Here is an 18,411-nt window from a genome sequence, read left to right as displayed (position 1 = left end):
TACTCTTGGATGAAAATGACACTATCTGGTGATTGTTAGTTATCTCAATCCCAGATCTTGCTACAGCCTCTGTGTGTGTTTGTGTTTTCTGGACATTCTCTATGGACTTTACGGTTTTGAATGCATTTTAGCAGGACCCTTTTTGTTTTCTGCTGGCAAACGCTAATTGGTACCACCTGGAGTCAAATCCTCCACACATTCGAGTTTTCTAGGAAGAAAGCTGCAGAAACCTGAGAAAACATGATATTTCTTTCTGTAAACATGACATTGGATGCATTTGACAAACAGGAAGATTGTGCTTTTCTCCCAAACCACATTCACGGTGATTTTTGGTTACATTTCGATTCAAAAGTACAACAATTTGTCCAGATACTCCTGGATGAAAACAAAATTATCTGGTGATTTGTAGCTATCTCAATCCCAGATCTTGCTACAGCCTCTGTGTGTGTTTGTGTTTTCTGGACATTCTCTATGAACTTTACGGTTTTGAATGCATTTCAGCATGTAAGTTTTTGTTTTAGCTGGCAAACGCTAATTGGTACCACCTGGAGTCAAATCCTCCACACATTCAAGTTTTCTAGGAAGAAAGCTTCAGAAACCTGAGAAAACATGATATTTCTCTCTGTAAACATGACTTGGGATGCATTTGCCAAACAGGAAGATTGTGCTTTTCTCCAAAACCACTTTCACGGTGATTTTTGGTTAAATTTCGATTCAAAACTACAACAATTTGTCCAGATACTCCTGGATGAAAACAAAATTATCTGGTGATTTGTAGCTATCTCAATCCCAGATCTTGCTACAGCCTCTGTGTGTGTTTGTGTTTTCTGGACATTCTCTATGAACTTTACGGTTTTGAATGCATTTCAGCATGTAAGTTTTTGTTTTAAGCTGGCAAACACTAATTGGTTCCACCTGGAGCCAAATCCTCCACGCATTCGAGTTTTCTAGGAATAAACCTTCAGAAATCTGAGAAAACATGATATTTCTTTCTGTAAACATGACATTGGATGCATTTGCCAAACAGGAAGATTGTGCTTTTCTCCAAAACCACTTTCACGGTGATTTTTGGTTAAATTTCGATTCAAAACTACAACAATTTGTCCAGATACTCCTGGATGAAAACAAAATTATCTGGTGATTTGTAGCTATCTCAATCCCAGATCTTGCTACAGCCTCTGTGTGTGTTTGTGTTTTCTGGACATTCCCTATGGACTTTACGATGTTGAATGCATTTTAGCAGGACCATTTTGTTTTCTGCTGGCAAACGCTAATTGGTTCCACCTGGAGTCAAATCCTCCACACATTCCAGTTTTCTAGGAAGAAAGCTTCAGAAACCTGAGAAAACATGATATTTCTTTCTTTAACCATGACATTGGATGCATTTGCCAAACAGGAAGATTGTGCTTTTCTCCAAAACCACTTTCACGGTGATTTTTGGTTAAATTTCGATTCAAAACTACAACAATTTGTCCAGATACTCCTGGATGAAAACAAAATTATCTGGTGATTTGTAGCTATCTCAATCCCAGATCTTGCTACAGCCTCTGTGTGTGTTTGTGTTTTCTGGACATTCTCTATGAACTTTACGGTTTTGAATGCATTTCAGCATGTAAGTTTTTGTTTTAAGCTGGCAAAGGCTAATTGGTTCCACCTGGAGTCAAATCCTCCACACATTTGAGTTTTTAGGAAGAAAGTTCCAGAAACCTGAGAAAACATGATATTTCTTTCTGTAAACATGACATTGGATGCATTTGCCAAACAGGAAGATTGTGCTTTTCTCCAAAACCACTTTCACGGTGATTTTTGGTTAAATTTCACCCGAAATCCACAACAATTTGTCCAGATACTCCTGGATGAAAACAAAACTATCTGGTGTGTTGTGGCTATCTCAATCCCAGATCTTGCTACAGCCTCTGTGTTTGTGTTTTCTGGAAATTCTCTATGGACTTTACGGTTTTGAATGCATTTAAACATGTAAGTTTTTGTTTTAAGCTGGCAAACACTAATTGGTTCCACCTGGAGTCAAATCCTCCACACATTCGAGTTTTCTAGGAAGAAAGCTTCAGAAACCTGAGAAAACATGATATTTCTTTCTGTAAACATGACTTTGGATGCATTTGCCAAACAGGAAGATTGTGCTTTTCTCCAAAACCACTTTCACGGTGATTTTTGGTTAAATTTCGAATCAAAACTACAACAATTTGTCCAGATAATCCTGGATGAAAACAAAATTATCTGGTGATTTGTAGCTATCTCAACCCCAGATCTTGCTACAGCCTCTGTGTGTGTTTGTGTTTTAGGGACATTCTCTGTGAACTTTACGGTGTTGAATGCATTTTAGCAGGATCCTTTTTGTTTTCTGCTGGCAAAGGCTAATTGGTTCCACCTGGAGTCAAATCCTCCACACATTCGAGTTTTCTAGGAAGAAAGTTCCAGAAACCTGAGAAAACATGATATTTCTTTCTGTAAACATGACATTGGATGCATTTGCCAAACAGGAAGATTGTGCTTTTCTCCAAAACCACTGTCACGGTGATTTTTGGTTAAATTTCAATTCAAAACTACAACAATTTGTCCAGATAATCCTGGATGAAAACAAAATTATCTGGTGATTTGTAGCTATCTCAACCCCAGATCTTGCTACAGCCTCTGTGTGTGTTTGTGTTTTCTGGACATTCTCTATGAACTTTACGGTTTTGAATGCATTTCAGCTTGTAAGTTTTTGTTATAAGCTGGAAAACGCTAATTGGTTCCACCTGGAGTCAAAGCCTCCACACATTCGAGTTTTTAGGAAGAAAGTTCCAGAAACCTGAGAAAACATGATATTTCTTTCTGTAAACATGACATTGGATGCATTTGCCAAACAGGAAGATTGTGCTTTTCTCCAAAACCACTTTCACGGTGATTTTTGGTTAAATTTCACCCGAAATCCACAACAATTTGTCCAGATACTCCTGGATGAAAACAAAACTATCTGGTGTGTTGTGGCTATCTCAATCCCAGATCTTGCTACAGCCTCTGTGTTTGTGTTTTCTGGACATTCTCTATGGACTTTACGGTTTTGAATGCATTTAAACATGTAAGTTTTTGTTTTAAGATGGCAAACACTAATTGGTTCCACCTGGAATCAAATCCTCCACGCATTCGAGTTTTCTAGGAAGAAAGCTTCAGAAACCTGAGAAAACATGATATTTCCTTCTGTTAACATGACTTTGGATGCATTTTCCAAACAGGAAGATTGTGATTTTCTCCAAAACCACTTTCACGGTGATTTTTGGTTAAATTTCGACTCAAAACTACAACAATTTGTCCAGATACTACTGGATGAAATCAAAACTATCTGGTGTTTTGTAGCTATCTCAATCCCAGATCTTGCTACAGCCTCTGTGTGTGTTTGTGTTTTATCGACATTCTCTATGGACTTTACGGTGTTGAATGCATTTTAGCAGGATCCTTTTTGTTTTCTGCTGGCAAAGGCTAATTGGTTCCACCTGGAGTCAAATCCTCCACACATTCGAGTTTTCTAGGAAGAAAGTTCCAGAAACCTGAGAAAACATGATTTTTCTTTCTGTAAACATGACATTGGATGCATTTGCCAAACAGGAAGATTGTGCTTTTCTCCAAAACCACTGTCACGGTGATTTTTGGTTAAATTTCAATTCAAAACTACAACAATTTGTCCAGATACTCCTGGATGAAAACAAAATTATCTGGTGATTTGTAGCTATCTCAACCCCAGATCTTACTACAGCCTCTGAGTGTGTTTGTGTTTTCTGGACATTCTCTATGGACTTTAAGATTTTGAATGCCTTTTAGCATGTAAGTTTTCGTTTTCAATTGGCAAATGTTAATTGGTTCCACCTGGAGTCAAATCCTCCAAACATTCGATTTTTCTAGGAAGAAAGCTTCAAGAACCTGAGAAAACATGATATTTGTATTTATAAACATGACATTGGATGCATTTCCCAAACAGGAAGTTTGTGCTTTTCTCCAAAACCACTTTCATGGTGATTTTTGGTTAAATTTCACCCGAAATCCACAACAATTTGTCCAGATACTCCTGGATGAAAACAAAACTATCTTGTGTGTTGTGGCTATCTCAATCCCAGATCTTGCTACAGCCTCTGTGTGTGTTTGTGTTTTCTGGACATTCTCTATGGACGTTACGCTTTTGAATGCATTTTAGCATGTAAGTTTTTGTTTTCAGCTGGGAAACGCTAATTGGTTCCACCTGCAGTCAAATACTCTACACATTCGAGTTTTCTAGGAAGAAAGCTTCAGAAAGCAGAGAAAACATGATATTTCTTTCTGTAAACATGACATTGGATACATTGGCTGAACAGGAAGATTGTGCTTTTCTCCAAAACCACTTTCACGGTGATTTTTGGTTAAATTTCGATTCAAAACTACAACAATTTGTCCAGATACTCCTGAATGAAAACAAAATTATCTGGTGATTTGTAGCTATCTCAATCCCAGATCTTGCTACAGCCTCTGTGTTTGTTTGTGTTTTCTGGACATTTTCTATGGACTTTACAGTTTTGAATGCATTTTAGCAGGACCCTTTTTGTTTTCTGCTGGCAAAGGCTAATTGGTTCCACCTGGAGTCAAATCCTCCACACATTCCAGTTTTCTAGGAAGAAAGTTCCAGAAACCTGAGAAAACATGATATTTCTTTCTGTAAACATGACATTGGATGCATTTGCCAAACAGGAAGATTGTGCTTTTCTCCAAAACCACTGTCACGGTGATTTTTGGTTAAATTTCAATTCAAAACTACAACAATTTGTCCAGATACTCCTGGATGAAAACAAAATTATCTGGTGATTTGTAGCTATCTCAACCCCAGATCTTGCTACAGCGTCTGTGTCTGTTTGTGTTTTCTGGACATTCTCTATGAACTTTACGGTTTTGAATGCATTTCAGCATGTAAGTTTTTGTTTTAAGCTGGCAAAGGCTAATTGGTTCCACCTGCAGTCAAATCCTCCACACATTTGAGTTTTTAGGAAGAAAGTTCCAGAAACCTGAGAAAACATGATATTTCTTTCTGTAAACATGACATTGGATGCATTTCCCAAACAGGAAGATTGTGCTTTTCTCCAAAACCACTTTCACGGTGATTTTTGGTTAAATTTCACCCGAAATCCACAACAATTTGTCCAGATACTCCTGGATGAAAACAAAACTATGTGGTGTGTTGTGGCTATCTCAATCCCAGATCTTGCTACAGCCTCTGTGTTTGTGTTTTCTGGACACTCTCTATGGACTTTACGGTTTTGAATGCATTTAAACATGTAAGTTTTTGTTTTAAGATGGCAAACACTAATTGGTTCCACCTGCAGTCAAATCCTCCACGCATTCGAGTTTTCTAGGAAGAAAGCTTCAGAAACCTGAGAAAACATGATATTTCCTTCTGTTAACATGAATTTGGATGCATTTGCCAAACAGGAAGATTGTGATTTTCTCCAAAACCACTTTCACAGTGATTTTTGGTTAAATTTCGATTCAAAACTACAACAATTTGTCCAGATACTACTGGATGAAATCAAAACTATCTGGTGTTTTGTAGCTATCTCAATCCCAGATCTTGCTACAGCCTCTGTGTGTGTTTGTGTTTTATGGACATTCTCTATGGACTTTACTGTGTTGAATGCATTTTAGCAGGATCCTTTTTGTTTTCTGCTGGCAAAGGCTATTTGGTTCCACCTGGAGTCAAATCCTCCACACATTCGAGTTTTCTAGGAAGAAAGTTCCAGAAACCTGAGAAAACATGATTTTTCTTTCTGTAAACATGACATTGGATGCATTTGCCAAACAGGAAGATTGTGCATTTCTCCAAAACCACTGTCACGGTGATTTTTGGTTAAATTTCAATTCAAAACTACAACAATTTGTCCAGATACTCCTGGATGAAAACAAAACTATCTGGTGATTTGTAGCTATCTCAACCCCAGATCTTGCTACAGCCTCTGAGTGTGTTTCTGTTTTCTGGACATTCTCTATGGACTTTAAGGTTTTGAATGCCTTTTAGCATGTAAGTTTTCGTTTTCAATTGGCAAATGTTAATTGGTTCCACCTGGAGTCAAATCCTCCACACATTCGATTTTTCTAGGAAGAAAGCTTCAAAAACATGAGAAAACATGATATTTGTATTTATAAACATGACATTGGATGCATTTCCCAAACAGGAAGTTTGTGCTTTTCTCCAAAACCACTTTCATGGTGATTTTTGGTTAAATTTCACCCGAAATCCACAACAATTTGTCCAGATACTCCTGGATGAAAACAAAACTATCTGGTGTGTTGTGGCTATCTCAATCCCAGATCTTGCTATAGCCTCTGTGTTTGTGTTTTCTGGACATTCTCTATGGACTTTACGGTTTTGAATGCATTTTAGCATGTAAGTTTTGGTTTTAAGCTGGCAAACACTAATTAGTTCCACTGGAGTCAAATCCTCCACGCATTCGAGTTTTCTAGGAAGAAAGCTTCAGAAACCTGAGAAAACATGATATTTCCTTGTGTAAACATGACATTGGATGCATTTGCCAAACAGGAAGATTGTGATTTTCTCCAAAACCACTTTCACGGTGATTTTTGGTTAAATTTCGACTCAAAACTACAACAATTTGTCCAGATACTCCTGGATGAAAACAAAATTATCTGGTGATTTGTAGCTATCTCAACCCCAGATCTTGCTACAGCCTCTGTGTGTGTTTGTGTTTTCTGGACATTCTCTATGAACTTTACGGTTTTGAATGCATTTCAGCATGTAAGTTTTTGTTTTAAGCTGGCAAAGGCTAATTGGTTCCACCTGGAGTCAAATCCTCCACACATTCGAATTTTCTAGGAAGAAAGCTGCAGAAACCTGAGAAAACATGATATTTCTTTCTGTAAACATGACATTGGATGCATTTACCAAACAGAAAGATTGTGCTTTTCTCCAAAACCACTTTCACGGTGATTTTTGGTTAAATTTCCCCGGAATTCCACAACAATTTGTCCAGATACTCCTGGATGAAAACAAAACTATCTGGTGTGTTGTGGCTATCTCAATCCCAGATCTTGCTACAGCCTCTGTGTGTGTTTGTGTTTTCTGGACATTCTCTATGGACTTTACGGTTTTGAATGCATTTTAGCAGGACCCTTTTTATTTTCTGCTGGCAAACGCTAATTGGTTATACCTGGAGTCAAATCCTCCACACATTCGAGTTTTCTAGGAAGAAAGCTTCAGAAACCTGAGAAAACATGATATTTCTTTCTGTAAACATGACATTGGATGCATTTGCCAACAGGAAGATTGTGCTTTTCTCCAAAACCACTTTCACGGTGATTTGTTCGTTAAATTTCACTTCAAAACTACAACAATTTGTCCAGATACTCCTGGATGAAAACAAAACTATCTGGTGATTTGTAGCTATCTCAATCCCAGATCTTGCTACAGCCTCTGTGTGTGTTTGTGTTTTCTGGATATTCTCTATGGACTTTAAGGTTTTGAATGCATTTCAGCAGGACCCTTTTTGTTTTCTGCTGGCAAACGCTAATTGGTTCCACCTGGAGTCAAATCCTCCACACATTCGAGTTTTCTAGGAAGAAAGCTTCAGAAACCTGAGAAAACATGATATTTCTTTCTGTAAACATGACTTTGGATGCATTTGCCAAACAGGAAGATTGTGCTTTTCTCCAAAACCACTTTCACGGTGATTTTTGTTTAAATTTCGATTCAAAAGTACTACAATTTGCCCAGATACTCCTGGATGAAAACAAAACTATCTGGTGATTTTTAGCTATCTCAATCCCAGATCTTGCTATAGCCTCTGTGTGTGTTTGTGTTTTCTGGACATTCCCTATGGACTTTAAGGTTTTGAATGCATTTTAGCAGGATCCTTTTTGTTTTCTGCTGGCAAACGCTAATTGGTTCCACCTGGAGTCAAATCCTCCACACATTCGAGTTTTCTAGGAAGAAAGCTTCAGAAACCTGAGAAAACATGATATTTCTTTCTGTAAATATGACATTGGATGCATTTGCCAAACAGGAAGATTGTGCTTTTCTCCAAAACCATTTTCACGGTGATTTTTGGTTAAATTGCACCTGAAATTCACAACAATTTGTCCAGATACTCCTGGATGAAAACAAAACTATCTGGTGTGTTGTGGCTATCTCAATCCCAGATCTTTCTACAGCCTCTGTGTTTGTTTGTGTTTTCTAGACATTCTCTATGAAATTTACGGTTTTGAATGCATTTTAGCATGTAAGTTTTTGTTTTAAGCTGGCAAACGCTAATTGGTTCCACCTGGAGTCAAATCCTCCACACATTCGAGTTTTCTAGGAAGAAAGCTGCAGAAACCTGAGAAAACATGATATTTCTTTCTGTAAACATGACATTGGATGCATTTGCCAAACAGGAAGATTGTGCTTTTCTCCAAAACCACTTTCACGGTGATTTTTGGTTAAATTTCACCTGAAATTCACAACAATTTGTCCAGATAATCCTGGATGAAAACAAAGCTATCTGGTGTGTTGTGGCTATCTCAATCCCAGATTTTGCTACAGCCTCTGTGTTTGTGTTTTCTGGACATTCTCTATGGACTTTACGGTTTTGAATGCATTTTAGCTTGTAAGGTTTTGTTTTAAGCTGACAAACTCTAATTGGTTCCACCTGGAATCAAACCCTCCACGCATTCGAGTTTTCTAGGAAGAAAGCTTCAGAAACCTGAAAAACATGATATTTCCTTCTGTAAACATGACATTGGATGCATTTGCCAAACAGGAAGATTGTGATTTTCTCCAAAACCACTTTCACGGTGATTTTTGGTTAAATTGCGATTCAAAACTACAACAATTTGTCCAGATACTCCTGGATGAAAACAAAACTATCTGGTGATTTTTAGCTATCTCAATCCCAGATCTTGCTACAGCCTCTGTGTGTGTTTGTGTTTTCTGGACATTCTCTATGGACTTTACGGTTTTGAATGCATTTTAGCAGGACCCTTTTTGTTTTCTGCTGGCAAGCGCTAATTGGTACCACCTGGAGTCTAATACGCCACACATTCGAGTTTTCTAGGAAGAAAGCTTCAGAAACCTGAGAAAACATGATATTTCTTTCTGTAAACATGACATTGGATGCATTTGACAAACAGGAAGATTGTGCATTTCTCCAAAACCACTTTCACGGTGATTTTTGGTTAAATTGCACCTGAAATTCACGACAATTTGTCCAGATACTCCTGGATGAAAACAAAACTATCTGGTGTGTTGTGGCTATCTCAATCCCAGATCTTGCTACAGCCTCTGTGTGTGTTTGTGTTTTCTGGACATTCTCTATGGACTTTACGGTTTTGAATGCATTTCAGCATGTAAGTTTTTGTTTTAAGCTGGCAAACGCTAATTGGTACCACCTGGAGTCAAATCCTCCACACATTCGAGTTTTCTAGGAAGAAAGCTCCAGAAACCTGAGAAAAAATGATATTTCTTTCTGTAAACATGACTTTGGATGCATTTGCCAAACAGGAAGATTGTGCTTTTCTCCAAAACCACTGTCACTGTGATTTTTGGTTAAATTGTGATTCAAAACTACAACAATTTGTCCAGATACTCCTGGATCAAAACAAAACTATCTGGTGATTTTTAGCTATCTCAATCCCAGATCTTGCTACAGCCTCTGTGTGTGTTTGTGTTTTCTGGACATTCCCTATGGACTTTAAGGTTTTGAATGCATTTTAACAGGACCCTTTTTGTTTTCTGCTGGCAAACGCTAATTGGTACCACCTGGAGTCAAATCCTCCACACATTCGAGTTTTCTAGGAAGAAAGCTTCAGAAACCTGAGAAAACATGATATTTCTTTCTGTAAACATGACATTGGATGCATTTGCCAAACAGGAAGATTGTGCTTTTCTCCAAAACCACTTTCACGGTGATTTTTGGTTAAATTTCGATTCAAAAGTACCACAATTTGTCCAGATAATCCTGGATGAAAACAAAACTATCTGGTGATTTTTAGCTATCTCAGTCCCAGATCTTGCTACAGCCTCTGTGTGTGTTTGTGTTTTCTGGACATTCCCTATGGACTTTACGGTTATGAATGCATTTTTGCAGGACCCTTTTTGTTTTCTGCTGGCAAACGCTAATTGGTTCCACCTGGAGTCAAATCCTCCACACATTCTAGTTTGCTAGGAAGAAAGTTCCAGAAACCTGAGAAAACATGATATTTCTTTCTGTAAACATGACGTTGGATGCATATGCCAAACAGGAAGATTGTGCTTTTCTCCAAAACCACTTTCACGGTGATTTTTGGTTACATTTCACCCGAAATCCACAACAATTTGTCCAGATACTCCTGGATGAAAACAAAACTATGTGGTGTGTTGTGGCTATCTCAATCCCAGATCTTGCTACAGCCTCTGTGTTTGTTTGTGTTTTCTGGACATTCTCTATGGACTTTACGGTTTTGAATGCATTTTAGCATGTAAGTTTTTGTTTTAAGCTGGCAAACTCTAATTGGTTCCACCTGGAGTCAAATCCTCCACGCATTCGAGTTTTCTAGGAAGAAAGCTTCAGAAACCTGAAAAACATGATATTTCCTTCTGTAAGCATGACATTGGATGCATTTGCCAAACAGGAAGATTGTGCTTTTCTCCAAAACCACTGTCACGGTGATTTTTGGTTAAATTGCGATTCAAAACTACAAGAATTTGTCCAGATACTCCTGGATCAAAACAAAACTATCTGGTGATTTTTAGCTATCTCAATCCCAGATCTTGCTACACCCTCTGTGTGTGTTTGTGTTTTCTGGACATTCTCTATGAAATTTACGGTTTTGAATGCATTTTAGCATGTAAGTTTTTGTTTTCAGCTGGCAAACGCTAATTGGTTCCACCTGGAGTCAAATCCTCCACACATTCGAGTTTTCTAGGAAGAAAGTACCAGAAACCTGAGAACACATGATATTTCTTTCTGTAAACATTACATTGGATGCATTTGCCAAACAGGAAGATTGTGCTTTTCTCCAAAACCACTTTCACGGTGATTTTTGGTTAAATTGCGATTCAAAACTACAACAATTTGTCCAGATACTCCTGGATGAAAACAAAACTATCTGGTGATTTTTAGCTATCTCAATCCCAGATCTTGCTACAGCCTCTGTGTGTGTTTGTGTTTTCTGGACATTCTCTATGGACTTTACGGTTTTGAATGCATTTTAGCAGGACCCTTTTTGTTTTCTGCTGGCAAACGCTAATTGGTACCACCTGGAGTCAAATCCTCCACACATTCGAGTTTTCTAGGAAGAAAGCTGCAGAAACCTGAGAAAACATGATATTTCTTTCTGTAAACATGACATTGGATGCATTTGACAAACAGGAAGATTGTGCTTTTCTCCCAAACCACTTTCACGGTGATTTTTGGTTAAATTGCACCTGAAATTCACAACAATTTGTCCAGATACTCCTGGATGAAAACAAAACTATCTGGTGTGTTGTGGCTATCTCAATCCCAGATCTTGCTACAGCCTCTGTGTGTGTTTGTGTTTTCTGGACATTCTCTATGGACTTTACGGTTTTGAATGCATTTCAGCATGTAAGTTTTTGTTTTAAGCTGGCAAACGCTAATTGGTACCACCTGGAGTCAAATCCTCCACACATTCGAGTTTTCTAGGAAGAAAGTTCCAGAAACCTGAGAAAACATGATATTTCTTTCTGTAAACATGACTTTGGATGCATTTGCCAAACAGGAAGATTGTGCTTTTCTCCAAAACCACTGTCACTGTGATTTTTGGTTAAATTGTGATTCAAAACTACAACAATTTGTCCAGATACTCCTGGATCAAAACAAAACTATCTGGTGATTTTTAGCTATCTCAATCCCAGATCTTGCTACAGCCTCTGTGTGTGTTTGTGTTTTCTGGACATTCCCTATGGACTTTAAGGTTTTGAATGCATTTTAACAGGACCCTTTTTGTTTTCTGCTGGCAAACGCTAATTGGTTCCACCTGGAGTCAAATCCTCCACACATTCGAGTTTTCTAGGAAGAAAGTACCAGAAACCTGAGAACACATGATATTTCTTTCTGTAAACATTACATTGGATGCATTTGCCAAACAGGAAGATTGTGCTTTTCTCCAAAACCACTTTCACGGTGATTTTTGGTTAAATTGCGATTCAAAACTACAACAATTTGTCCAGATACTCCTGGATGAAAACAAAACTATCTGGTGATTTTTAGCTATCTCAATCCCAGATCTTGCTACAGCCTCTGTGTGTGTTTGTGTTTTCTGGACATTCTCTATGGACTTTACGGTTTTGAATGCATTTTAGCAGGACCCTTTTTGTTTTCTGCTGGCAAACGCTAATTGGTACCACCTGGAGTCAAATCCTCCACACATTCGAGTTTTCTAGGAAGAAAGCTGCAGAAACCTGAGAAAACATGATATTTCTTTCTGTAAACATGACATTGGATGCATTTGACAAACAGGAAGATTGTGCTTTTCTCCCAAACCACTTTCACGGTGATTTTTGGTTAAATTGCACCTGAAATTCACAACAATTTGTCCAGATACTCCTGGATGAAAACAAAACTATCTGGTGTGTTGTGGCTATCTCAATCCCAGATCTTGCTACAGCCTCTGTGTGTGTTTGTGTTTTCTGGACATTCTCTATGGACTTTACGGTTTTGAATGCATTTCAGCATGTAAGTTTTTGTTTTAAGCTGGCAAACGCTAATTGGTACCACCTGGAGTCAAATCCTCCACACATTCGAGTTTTCTAGGAAGAAAGTTCCAGAAACCTGAGAAAACATGATATTTCTTTCTGTAAACATGACTTTGGATGCATTTGCCAAACAGGAAGATTGTGCTTTTCTCCAAAACCACTGTCACTGTGATTTTTGGTTAAATTGTGATTCAAAACTACAACAATTTGTCCAGATACTCCTGGATCAAAACAAAACTATCTGGTGATTTTTAGCTATCTCAATCCCAGATCTTGCTACAGCCTCTGTGTGTGTTTGTGTTTTCTGGACATTCCCTATGGACTTTAAGGTTTTGAATGCATTTTAACAGGACCCTTTTTGTTTTCTGCTGGCAAACGCTAATTGGTACCACCTGGAGTCAAATCCTCCACACATTCGAGTTTTCTAGGAAGAAAGCTGCAGAAACCTGAGAAAATATGATATTTCTTTCTGTAAACATGACATTGGATGCATTTGCCAAACAGGAAGATTGTGCTTTTCTCCAAAACCACTTTCACGGTGATTTTTGGTTAAATTTCGATTCAAAAGTACCACAATTTGTCCAGAAAATCCTGGATGAAAACAAAACTATCTGGTGATTTTTAGCTATCTCAGTCCCAGATCTTGCTACAGCCTCTGTGTGTGTTTGTGTTTTCTGGACATTCCCTATGGACTTTACGGTTATGAATGCATTTTAGCAGGACCCTTTTTGTTTTCTGCTGGCAAACGCTAATTGGTTCCACCTGGAGTCAAATCCTCCACACATTCTAGTTTGCTAGGAAGAAAGTTCCAGAAACCTGAGAAAACATGATATTTCTTTCTGTAAACATGACATTGGATGCATATGCCAAACAGGAAGATTGTGCTTTTCTCCAAAACCACTTTCACCGTGATTTTTGGTTAAATTTCCCCCGAAATCCACAACAATTTTCCAGATACTCCTGGATGAAAACAAAACTATCTGGTGTGTTTTGGCTATCTCAATCCCAGATCTTGCTACAGCCTCTGTGTTTGTTTGTGTTTTCTGGACATTCTCTATGGACTTTACGGTTTTGAATGCATTTTAGCATGTAAGTTTTTGTTTTAAGCTGGCAAACTCTAATTGGTTCCACCTGGAGTCAAATCCTCCACGCATTCGAGTTTTCTAGGAAGAAAGCTTCAGAAACCTGAAAAACATGATATTTCCTTCTGTAAACATGACATTGGATGCATTTGCCAAACAGGAAGATTGTGCTTTTCTCCAAAACCACTGTCACGGTGATTGTTGGTTAAATTTCACTTCAAAACTACAACAATTTGTCCAGATACTCCTGGATCAAAACAAAACTATCTGGTGATTTTTAGCTATCTCAATCCCAGATCTTGCTACAGCCTCTGTGTGTGTTTGTGTTTTCTGGACATTCTCTATGAAATTTACGGTTTTGAATGCATTTTAGCATGTAAGTTTTTGTTTTCTGCTGGCAAACGCTAATTGGTTCCACCTGGAGTCAAATCCTCCACACATTCGAGTTTTCTAGGAAGAAAGTACCAGAAACCTGAGAACACATGATATTTCTTTCTGTAAACATGACATTGGATGCATTTGCCAAACAGGAAGATTGTGCTTTTCTCCAAAACCACTTTCACGGTGATTTTTGGTTAAATTGCACCTGAAATTCACAACAATTTGTCCAGATACTCCTGGATGAAAACAAAACTATCTGTTGTGTTGTGGCTATCTCAATCCCAGATCTTGCTACAGCCTCTGTGTGTGTTTGTGTTTTCTGGACATTCTCTATGGACTTTACGGTTTTGAATGCATTTTAGCATGTAAGTTTTTGTTTTAAGCTGGCAAACGCTAATTGGTACCACCTGGAGTCAAATCCTCCACACATTCGAGTTTTCTAGGAGGAAAGTTGCAGAAACCTGAGAAAACATGATATTTCTTTCTGTAAACATGACATTGGATGCATTTGCCAAACAGGAAGATTGTGCTTTTCTCCAAAACCACTTTCACGGTGATTTTTGGTTAAATTGCGATTCAAAACTACAACAATTTGTCCAGATACTCCTGGATGAAAACAAAACTATCTGGTGATTTGTAGCTATCTCAATCCCAGATCTTGCTACAGCCTCTGTGTGTGTTTGTGTTTTCTGGACATTCCCTATGGACTTTAAGGTTTTGAATGCATTTTAGCAGGACCCTTTTTGTTTTCTGCTGGCAAACGCTAATTGGTTCCACCTGGAGTCAAATCCTCCACACATTCGAGTTTGCTAGGAAGAAAGTTCCAGAAACCTGAGAAAACATGATATTTCTTTCTGTAAACATGACATTGGATGCATAAGCCAAACAGGAAGATTGTGCTTTTCTCCAAAACCACTTTCACGGTGATTTTTGGTTAAATTGCACCCGAAATCCACAACAATTTGTCCAGATACTCCTGGATGAAAACAAAACTATCTGGTGTGTTGTGGCTATCTCAATCCCAGATCTTGCTACAGCCTCTGTGTGTGTTTGTGTTTTCTGGACATTCTCTATGGACTTTACGGTTTTGAATGCATTTTAGCATGTAAGTTTTTGTTTTAAGCTGGCAAACGCTAATTGGTACCACCTGGAGTCAAATCCTCCACACATTCTAGTTTTCTAGGAAGAAAGCTTCAGAAACCTGAGAAAACATGATATTTCCTTCTGTAAACATGACATTGGATGCATTTGCCAAACAGGAAGATTGTGCTTTTCTCCAAAACCACTTTCACGGTGATTTTTGGTTAAATTGTGATTCAAAACTGCAACAATTTGTCCAGATAATCCTGGATGAAAACAAAACTATCTGGTGATTTTTAGCTATCTCAATCCCAGATCTTGCTTCAACCTCTGTGTGTGTTTGTGTTTTCTGGACATTCCCTATGGACTTTAAGGTTTTGAATGCATTTTAGCAGGACCCTTTTTGTTTTCTGCTGGCAAACGCTAATTGGTACCACCTGGAGTCAAATCCTCCACACATTCGAGTTTTCTAGGAAGAAAGCTGCAGAAACCTGAGAAAACATGATATTTCTTTCTGTAAACATGACATTGGATGCATTTGCCAAACAGGAAGATTGTGATTTTCTCCAAAACCACTTTCACGGTGACTTTTGGTTAAATTGCACCTGAAATTCACAACAATTTGTCCAGATACTCCTGGATGAAAACAAAACTATCTGGTGTGTTGTGGCTATCTCAATCCCAGATCTTGCTACAGCCTCTGTGTGTGTTTGTGTTTTGTGGACATTCTCTATGGACTTTATGGTTTTGAATGCATTTCAGCATGTAAGTTTTTGTTTTAAGCTGGCAAACGCTAATTGGTTCCACCTGGAGTCAAATCCTCCACACATTCCAGTTTTCTAGGAAGAAAGTTCCAGAAACCTGAGAAAACATGATATTTCTTTCTGTAAACATGACATTGGATGCATTTGCCAAACAGGAAGATTGTGCTTTTCTCCAAAACCACTTTCACGGTGATTTTTGGTTAAATTTCACCCGAAATCCACAACAATTTGTCCAGATACTCCTGGATGAAAACAAAACTAATGGTCGGGCCATGGTGGGGCAGAGGTTGGGAAGATGGCGTGGCGAGGCTGGGCACAGAGAAGCTGGGGCTGCGGCTAGGCGTGGGCTTTGGGGGGCCGCAGCCCCGAGGAACTCACTACAGCCTTGGCCCCGCCGCGGCTGCTCGGACGCAGGTTTAATTTCTTTATTCAGCAAAAATCTGGATTCAGAAAAGCACCGAGGAAGGTTGAACCTCGAAGATCAGACACAGGGACAAGTGGCGAAACATACAAGAGAAGTGCTTTGATTCCCCCTGTGGAAGAAACAGTATTTTATCCATCTCCATATCCTATAAGGACTCTTGTGAAACCGTTGTTTTTTACTGTTGGGTTTACAGGCTGTGCATTTGGATCAGCTGCTATTTGGCAGTATGAATCACTGAAATCCAGGGTCCAGAGTTATTTTGATGGTATAAAAGCTGATTGGTTGGATAGCATAAGGCCACAAAAAGAAGGAGACTTCAGAAAGGAGATTAACAAGTGGTGGAATAACCTAAGTGATGGCCAGCGGACTGTGACAGGTATCATAGCTGCAAATGTATTTGTATTCTGTTTATGGAGAGTACCTTCTCTACAGCGGACAATGATTAAATATTTCACATCTAATCCAGCCTCAAAGGTCCTGTGTTCTCCAATGTTGCTGTCAACATTCAGTCATTTCTCCTTATTTCACATGGCAGCAAATATGTATGTTTTATGGAGCTTCTCCTCCAGCATAGTGAACATCCTGGGTCAAGAGCAGTTCATGGCAGTGTACCTGTCTGCAGGTGTTATTTCCAATTTTGTCAGTTATGTATGTAAAGTTGCCACAGGAAGATATGGACCATCACTTGGTGCATCCGGCGCCATCATGACCGTCCTTGCTGCTGTCTGCACCAAGATCCCTGATGGGAAGCTCGCCATCATCTTCCTCCCCATGTTCACCTTCACAGCCGGCAATGCCCTAAAAGCCATTATTGCCATGGATACAGCGGGAATGATCCTCGGATGGAAATTTTTTGATCATGCAGCACATCTTGGGGGAGCTCTCTTTGGAATATGGTACATTACTTACGGTCATGAACTCATTTGGAAGAACAGGGAGCCTATGGTGAAAATCTGGCATGAAATGAGGACTAACGGCCCCAGAAAAGGCGGTGGCTCTAAGTAAAGCTGGGGCCGGACAGGACGGTGCATCTGGCCCGCGCTGCCTGCCCGTGAGCCCAGCGTGACCCCGATGGACGACGCCCAGCAGCCCAGCCTCCCCAGCGTCCTGTCCCGTGTTCCTCTCCACTCCCCGTACGTGTCTTCTTAGGGAATCACGACAAAGTGAAATAAAGGTTTATATCTCTAGTTTGTAAAAAAAAAAAAAAAAAAAAAAAAAAAAAAAAAAAAAAAAAAAAAAAAGAAAACAAAACTATCTGGTGTGTTGTGGCTATCTCAATCCCAGATCTTGCTACAGCCTCTGTGTGTGTTTGTGTTTTCTGGACATTCTCTATGGACTTTACGGTTTCGAATGCATTTTAGCATGTAAGTTTTTGTTTTAAGCTGGCAAACGCTAATTGGTACCACCTGGAGTCAAATCCTCCACACATTCGAGTTTCCTAGGAAGAAAGCTTCAGAAACCTGAGAAAACATGATATTTCTTTCTGTAAACATGACTTTGGATGCATTTGACAAACAGGAAGATTGTGCTTTTCTCCAAAACCACTTTCACGGTGATTTTTGGTTAAATTTCGATTCAAAAGTACCACAATTTTTCCAGATAATCCTGGATGAAAACAAAACTATCTGGTAATTTTTAGCTATCTCAATCCCAGATCTTGCTACAGCCTCTGTGTGTGTTTGTGTTTTCTGGACATTCTCTATGGACTTTACGGTTTTGAATGCATTTTAGCATGTAAGTTTTTGTTTTCTGCTGGCAAACGCTAATTGGTACCACCTGGAGTCAAATCCTCCACACATTCGAGTTTTCTAGGAAGAAAGCTTCAGAAAGCTGAGAAAACATCATATTTCCTTCTGTAAACATGACATTGGATGCATTTGCCAAACAGGAAGATTGTGCTTTTCTCCAAAACCACTTTCACGGTGATTTTTGGTTAAATTGTGATTCAAAACTACAACAATTTGTCCAGATACT

The 18,411-nt window shown here is 38.8% G+C and overlaps 1 pseudogene across 1 annotated transcript; it reads left to right on the top strand.

Moving 5' to 3' along the window:
* The first annotated feature begins 16,278 nt into the window (after positions 1-16,278).
* Positions 16,279-17,688, top strand: LOC138847259 (presenilin-associated rhomboid-like protein, mitochondrial pseudogene; annotated as a pseudogene). The gene has a single exon (XR_016226712.1). The product of XR_016226712.1 is annotated as a presenilin-associated rhomboid-like protein, mitochondrial pseudogene (transcript).
* Positions 17,689-18,411: the final 723 nt, after the last annotated feature.

Source organism: Oryctolagus cuniculus, chromosome 20 (genome assembly GCF_051225735.1).
Source record: "Oryctolagus cuniculus isolate XC-2025 breed Fujian yellow rabbit chromosome 20, ASM5122573v1, whole genome shotgun sequence".
In the NCBI taxonomy this organism is placed as follows: Eukaryota; Metazoa; Chordata; class Mammalia; order Lagomorpha; family Leporidae; genus Oryctolagus; species Oryctolagus cuniculus.
This window is presented reverse-complemented; position numbering and strand designations above follow the sequence as displayed.